This window comes from Triticum aestivum, chromosome 5D (genome assembly GCF_018294505.1).
Source record: "Triticum aestivum cultivar Chinese Spring chromosome 5D, IWGSC CS RefSeq v2.1, whole genome shotgun sequence".
NCBI classification, from domain to species: Eukaryota; Viridiplantae; Streptophyta; class Magnoliopsida; order Poales; family Poaceae; genus Triticum; species Triticum aestivum.
Window position 1 is genome coordinate 543,112,395 of NC_057808.1, and position 7,801 is coordinate 543,120,195.

Genomic DNA, 7,801 nt, shown 5'->3' on the forward strand with positions numbered 1-7,801 from the left:
TCCTTATCTTCATCACTAAGGCAGCCTAGCACGCTAGACCTCCCTCCCTCTCTCGTTTCCCCTGCCTCTCCCCTGCTGCTCCGCCGCTTCTCTTTCTTTCTCTCTCTCTCTCTCTCTCTGTACCTCTCCTCCAACCCCGCCCCTTCCCTGCTGCTTTGCCGCCGCCCGTCCTCGTTAGCTGCCGTGCCGCCCTCCTCTACCACTTCTCCACCGCGACTGTTGCGATTTCGTGCGCGGAGTGATTGGGCGAGCGCGACCTTCCCTACGAAGGCGACTCCGCGTCGAGTTCCATGCCCATCTCCCTTCTCCACGCCACCCCTACCATCACCTCGACGCGGGGCATGCCAGCTCCTCCTCTCCCCTTCCCTTAATCCAGATCCGTGGAGGTGGTCGGCAGGAACGCCATCGACCTTAGGGTTGAGCAGTGGCGATCATCCCAGATCAGAGTCATCCGGCATCGCTCGAGGGAGATTACAGCGATTTCATGATTGTGGGAGATTCCTTGCTCTTTTGGGCCTGTGGAAGTGGCTACTTGTGGAGGTTGATTGATTTGGTTGGTTCGTTGCCACGAGAGTGACGGTTTGGAGATATGTTCTTGTTTTTGGTACATGTTCAAATACTGACATAAAAATATAATGTGATAAATTCAGATACATCTTTTTAAATAGGCGATATGATCTTGTTTGATTTCTCTACAAGATCTCAGATAGCCAACTAGCATCATTCTTAAATCAAAAGAAAGATTGTGATCCGCGCAGTTATGATATGTCCTCATAGTGAATTTAAAACATGAAAACTGTAACCTGAAGCTTTGAGCTTTATCACCTGATCTTTTCTGTTTATAATGAACACCAAGCTATAAATCTTCACGTGCCTTTCTTGTTTAAGGTTGTCAGTCGATCTACGCGCAGCTGCGGCTCCGTGTCCTGACAAGGTCTCTATGGATAACAAGCGCATTGAGTATGTCGCCCTCCTGCTCGTCCGCTTCCTCGACATCCTCTAGGACCTACACGGCCCCCACGCCCGCGAGTTCATACATCTGGTCTACTTCCGAGATCCGCATACCATCTGTTCGATGATATTCCCATACAGATTGTTTGGTTCTGTTTCTACTATACAGGTGCATCAGTGCTACAAGCCGGCATGGCTGCTTTCTTTTCTTGTGTACTTTCCTTTCTTTTGTCTTTGCCTGATTGACATTGTGTTACTCATGTTCTGCCCAATTAGTTTTGCAGGTGCTTAATCTTGGTGTGGATTGAGGCATCACAATTTTGTTAGGCTAGGGTATTCAAGGTACGTGCATTAGGCCCTCGTTTCTTTTACTTAAGTTTTTTTAGATGTCTATCATTTAGTTTGATGGTGTGCATGGATTGTTTGATGTCACTTGGGTTCAGGGTTGCTATATTGGGAAAAAAAGGATGACGCATGACACAATTTAGGTGTACATTTATTTCATAGATTAGATAGAGTTGTATATTGGTGATGCGTTATGACTGGTTTGCTGCATCTGTAGTAATAGAATAGGGCGCACCTCTTCGTCAACCATCCTTTGGTGCTTCCCACGTTGTCTTTTTTGTTCTTATCGATGCTGCATAGAAGCTGCTGACCTTTCTCTGTTTTCTTTCTTGGTTGGATTCACAGATCAGGACACACATCATGGTGAGCTCCTTGGTCATCAGCTGATCCATCACCGAGGTATGTATTCACCACTGACTTCTGATCATATGGATTCTCCTTATAATCTAGAGATTACAGTTCTTCAGAAAAACTGTATTATCGAGTCGCGAGGTGCCGCTTGCTGTTAGACTAGCTGGAGATGTGGTCCTCAACTAATGCAATGCGAGTATGTGACGATGACTTTGGCATACGGATGTTGTTGTTCCAACTTGAATTTCAAAGATACTTGAGAGGAATTTCACCAGTTCCTGGGATAATTTGATATTTTGACGTGCTTTGGTAACTCTATATATGTGTTTAAGTCGTAAGTCTGGTGGTTTCGTAGTTACTATCCTCCCTCGAGGGCAGTGCTTGTGTTAGACATTTTTGGGATGCCACCCTTTGTATTTCCGTGGGGAAAGATAGAAGGAACATATATTAATGGATTATGACTGTAGTTATTAGTTTGCGTGGGTTGGATGTTTCGCGTATTTGGTGTTTTTGCTCCTGGATTGTGAAATATTTATTTTGTTGAATGTTTTCCCTTATACTGGATTATGTTATCACATGAAGCAAATGCTCATTCCCCCCATTTTTCTTGTATTATATGTGTCCTTCCTTTTAGGCTTCAGGCGTTGCAAGCCAGACATGAGTATCTTGTTCATTTGCACTGCTAATTTTATGATTTTCTACTACAGATGGAAAATTTATTCTCTAGGGGATTGACGAACCATTAATCTAATAGAACTGATACATGTATATGTAAGTAGAATTGTGAAACTTGGAGCAAAGCTTGGCTGCTTGCAGCACTCTGTTTACCTTCTGTTGACTCTCCATTTCATTCTGCTACAGTTAAATTCTGCCATCCAATAAATGTGTCTTTGTTTCAGAAAATAAGCAGTGCATCATACCATATTGTAGCACATTTACCTATAGCTCATTGTCTATGCCATTCTTATTATGTTATAAAGGGAAATAATCAACTATTAGATGACCTAGAGTATGTATTCTGGACACAATCTACCCGTGTAGATCTTTTTATGTTGAGTTATAAATCAATTGCCTGATTTTATTGTTCTTTTCACCCTTGATGTATAAAGGATATTTAACTTGTAAGATTTCTAAGATATGCCATTAGTAACGAGATTGTTTGCTTTGCATGCATATTGCTCAGTTGCACACTAAGGGAAAGAAATTAGTTTTGTTTCTGAAATTCTTCCATTTTGTAATAGGTTTTAAATTTTAAATCAAAGTTCCGTCAAGCAAATATATTACTAATGTGCCGATTGCTTGCTTAGTAATAAGTGTTTTTCAATAGAATGGCCCTTGTGACCAGAACTGAAATTATTTAGTTGTTACATTCTCATATAGGCTCTGTTTCAAATAGTATAAGAATGATATGCACTGTGTTTGGCAGGATGTGTTGCCAGCAATGTAAGTCGCCATCATGAGACCTGGCTTCTCCCCCAGCCTTCTCTTCTTGTTGACAAGGCTCGACGCTGCGCCTCCTTGCGACCCCTGTGGCGATGCACGGCGCTGCTACTCCCCTAGGACTCATCTAGATGGTTTTTTCCCTAAATTTTTCACATCCTTCAGATAAACTTTTCTTACTGATTTTTTTTACTGTTTGTTGGTAACTGATGTTTTAAAGTTGAAGCAGCCAATGTTTTACAGATCGATATGTACCCTCTGTACTGAATAAATGGGTGTCTCAATAGATGGATTGGGTCAAAGTATGTATATATACCACACTTGAGGTCAGTTGTGTTTTCTCAGGTTTGAATGATGACTGTTTTCAGAAACTTCTTCCGAATCTAGGTCATAGGCTGCGACTGAAGATGCAACAACATACCTCATTCTGCTATGATGTTAGCTTCCTGCTTTAGTTACCAGGCAAAATTTCTTGCGCTTTGTGCCTTCGTGTTTCTCGTTCACAGCTGAATGATGATTGGGGAATTCCTTTTAAATGTGGTTAACAATAAGGATGCAATCGCCTATAATTAGCTTGCTTTTCTATTGCTAAGTAACTTTCTTATGCCATCATTTTCCGAGTATTTTTATGTTGCAGGTATCTTGTCCAGAGCCAATGGAGACAAGCAACACCATGCTGCTGCTATATCTTAATGGTCTTTCTTTCACAATAGTGATGTACTTTTTATACGTTAGGCAGTGGTAACCTTCCTTCTTTTGATGATGTTATACTACTTAGTTTTGGCATACACCAATGTACCAGCTTACTTCTGTTTCACTTATTTTGCACTTAGCCGAGCTTGTTACTTTGAATCTCATGCAATACCATTACATAGTATAAATAAGAAAGTGAAAGGGACGCCTCCCACCTGGCACCGCCCAACTTCCTCTCAAGCGGCGCCACCGGGTGACGCCCCAACCGCTAGTCAAAGGGCAATCTACGAACGATCGATCGATCGATGCTCATCATGTACGTGCTGGGCTATGGCCGCCTTGCCTACTTACATCAGTGACCGGTGTGGCAGCAGTTTGCGCGGCGTCGTGTCATGCATGTTGCCGCAGCTGTGTCGGGACTTTGCCTAAACCGCACCCGTGCCTCCGTAGACTTTACCCTAAACTAATGCAGTACTGCCCCTCTGTTCCTAAATATAAGTTTTTTTATAGATATTTCAATATGAATTACATACTGAGCACGAAAAAAAAATTCAGGACACGCAAGAGTTTTGCGTGCTGTTTCACTAAGATTGAAAAGGAGTAATACAACATGTTTGGTTACATGAGCCCCAAAGGCTCACGCATGGCCACCAACCCAAAATAGAGTTTACATCTCATACGAAACAAAATGAATAAATCTACACTAATATAGGAGTACGTCTATATACATTCATATGTAAAAAAGACTTATATTTAGAAACGGAGAGAGGTGTAAGGGCATCTCCAACGCGCGCCTGCTTACGTCAGGACCACGTGTGCCATCCAACGTGGGTCTGTATTGGTTCGCCGAGCGGTCCAGACACTCTTTTTCCCTCAAAACGAAGACAACGTTGGGGGGCTTTGTAGGAGTTGGGACAACAGCCACGTAGGCCTCCGACACCCCCGGACCACTAAATCACCCCTCCATGTCCCATTTTCTTCCAGTCTGCCCCTTTCTTCCTCCTTGCTTTGCATCCGAACCCTCCTCCTCTGACCCCGCCGTTGTACCTCTTCGGTCGGCACACATGCATTGCTGAACCTTCGCAACCAGCACCAACGTACCCGCTCGCTTTTTACGACGGCGTCGTCCACCCTGGACCCGTTCATAGGCATGTACACTCAGCTCCCCTGTAGTATTCATCCATGGCGGTCACCACACCTGGTAGGTGTTCGGTCAAATGCCATTGAGCTTATTTTCGAACGCCATGTTGTTTTTTTAGAGTACGAAGAATGGTGGGGGGTGCTTGACCATGGAGGATGAGTTGTTGTGCGATGAGTGGTTGGCAGTATCTGCGGATTTCGTAGGCAGGAGCGGAGGGGGCCGTTCTGGCAGCGCGTGCATGATTCGCTTCAGGCGCAAAAGCATATTGCGCCCTAAGACATGCACACCATCCATGATCGCAGCGTGAGATCGTTATCGTATCGATGGTATGCCATCCAGACTAGTGTCACCAAGTTTTTGTGGCGCAGTTGATATGCTGGAGGCAAGGGGGCTATGCGTGCGGCAGCCGAAGAGATCAAAAGTTTCGCTTCTTCTTGCTCAACTTGTTGATTGATTGATTCATTCAATGTTATTCTACACACTATGTAGCCCATACGCACTGTTGTGATGTATCACATGATAGAGGGACGGCCATTTAGGCACATACACTGTTTGATGAAGCTGAAGGGGCAGTATGTGTGGGACAACATGATTCGTTCATGTAAAACTTGCTGAACATTCGGTTAATCTTGTTGAATTTGAACTATTATTGCACTAGACTTTATTTGCATGCTATGTATGGATGTTTGTGTTATTTTCTATCCGGACTTTGATGAAATCCTACTTGTTTGCGTGATTTCATCCGGTTAGTTCAAGCAGTGTTGGTTCTTTTGCGAGTAGTTCAAGCAGTGGTTAAAATGTATGCGGATAGCGTTGGATGGCTGGCTCACGCATTTATGTCCGCGGACTGATCCCCTGTCAGCGGTGGACGGATGTCAAAGCAAAATTCCGGGTTAGCATCGGAGACGCCCGGGGACCTTTTTCTTACGAAGGCATGACAACACACATCAAGGGTGGAGCCAGGATTTGAAAAAGGGGGGGCCAAGCCAAGTTGGTAAAAAATATCAAGTGCGGAAAAATAACCATGTAGTATTATAAAGGTTTTGCTTTGGTGCTATAAAAACATCAGTGCATTTGAATTTGTTTAAATTTTTCTCTATAGTTGCCAGTAAAATCATTAATTGGTACCTTAGCTTCTAATTATCTGTGAATGTAGCTTATCATGCAAAGACGAAGCAAGTTATCTCGCATTTTAGTGCAAAGACGTGTCTTGATGATTTTAATAGTCGAATGAACTCGCTTTACGTAGGCCATTGAGACTAAGAGAATTATAACTAGTTGCATCAACATGCTTTAAAAATGAATAAATTCGAATGGTGTTTGGTGGCACATTTCTCTTCATCGAGTCTGAACTGAATTCTCCAAATTAGCTACATTGGATAAATTCGTAATATGAATGTTTTTACATAGATATGAAGTAGTAGATGATAATTTGTAGCACGGCGAAAATTTACAGCACCACGTGCAAGATCACAAAAATCTTCACAGCATCATAGAGCACAAAACCAAAGTATTAAGTAATTAAAGTATTAAACCTGACGTATAAGTCTGACACGAACAGAAAGAGAACTGAGAAAGATTAATAGACAGGGTAGTGTGTTTACCATGGCTAGTTTGGTAGATCGTCAGCTGAAGCTTAAAGAATCGAGGAGTGAAGCACCCGCATCGCTGTTGATCATACTGTAGCACCAAGCAGGGAGGGCGACGGCGGCCGGGAGGCAGGAGTCGCATGACGGCGGCGGCGCAAGGGTTAATCCCACACACATGCTAATCACGGAAGAGCGCTAGGGCCGGCCTACAACCTAGCAAACTACTACGAACGGGGAGGACGCCATCCGGCCATTAGTGGGCTTTCTCATGGTCCGTTTTCCTTTTCTTCAGAGTTTACGTGAGTCAGGGGGGCCAAGTACGACTGGTCAGCCTTGTTAGGCTGGTCATAGTGGGAGTAACATAAGTACTAGTAACATAGATGCCACATAAGCAAAATTGATGATGTGTCAAGTAGTTAGTGAGGAGAGAGACAAATAGAGTAACATAATATGTTACCATCACATAACGCTTTCCAATGCAAGATGAGTGTATAAAGTAATTAATGAATACATCTATGTTACCACATCTACGACACTACCCACTATGAAGATAGTAACTTAGACTAGTAACATACTCTCGGGAGGGAGAGGGGGGGACTCCGCCAGCTATGGGTAACACACATGAGAAAAGTGTACAAACAGTAAAGAGTTGTGTTTGGAGTACAGTAGGCGCGCCTCAGAATATGGGACGTCGCTGTAACAAAAATTGTGGGTCTGGAACGGGGTACTCATCCGCACTCCTATCCTTTCTCACTGCATGCTAGGCGTCCATCGAGATCCAGAATAGCATGTGAGTTGTTCGTAGAAAAGTCTTTGGTCTCTGTCTGTGTCAGCGTGTTCGCGTCCCTAATCATCAACTGTTGGTGGATGGGTGATTGCTCTGACATGTCTAATTGCAACTTTTACGCACTGTGTGTGCGTGTGTGCGTGCTTGTGGTCTGACAGAACAAACGTGATGTGGCAGGCGGCTCCCTTTGGCCACTAATCAGCCCGTCACATCAGCATAATTATCCGGACCGACTGTATGCCTGCCGGAAGTAGAAAACCCGTCTCATGCATGGTGCACCAGCTGCGTTCGTACGCCACGTACGTGAGTTTGGGGTGCATGTCAAAAAGACGACATGCAGACGCAGATGCAGTTTTTCTCCCACGAACACCGTCGTATGAGCTGCTTCCCTGATGCTTCTTATACGTATAAGGGCCATAACAATTGACGTATTCGTGTTTACCGATCCTCTCCTATCCTACCATTTAGAGCAACTCCAATGGGATAACCCATTTCGTCCGCCGC

At 44.0% G+C, this 7,801-nt stretch overlaps 1 long non-coding RNA gene across 3 annotated transcripts; it reads left to right on the forward strand.

Annotated features, from left to right (window-relative positions):
- The first annotated feature begins 35 nt into the window (after positions 1–35).
- LOC123123677 (uncharacterized) lies at positions 36–3,976 on the forward strand. 3 transcript variants are annotated; one of them, XR_006460729.1, is made up of 4 exons: positions 36–1,120; positions 1,236–1,293; positions 1,642–2,418; positions 3,074–3,976. It is a non-coding gene; the product is annotated as an uncharacterized lncRNA (long non-coding RNA). The 3 variants fall into 3 exon arrangements; XR_006460728.1 differs by having other exon boundaries at positions 1,642–1,695; positions 2,355–3,976; XR_006460727.1 differs by having other exon boundaries at positions 1,642–1,695.
- Positions 3,977–7,801: the final 3,825 nt, after the last annotated feature.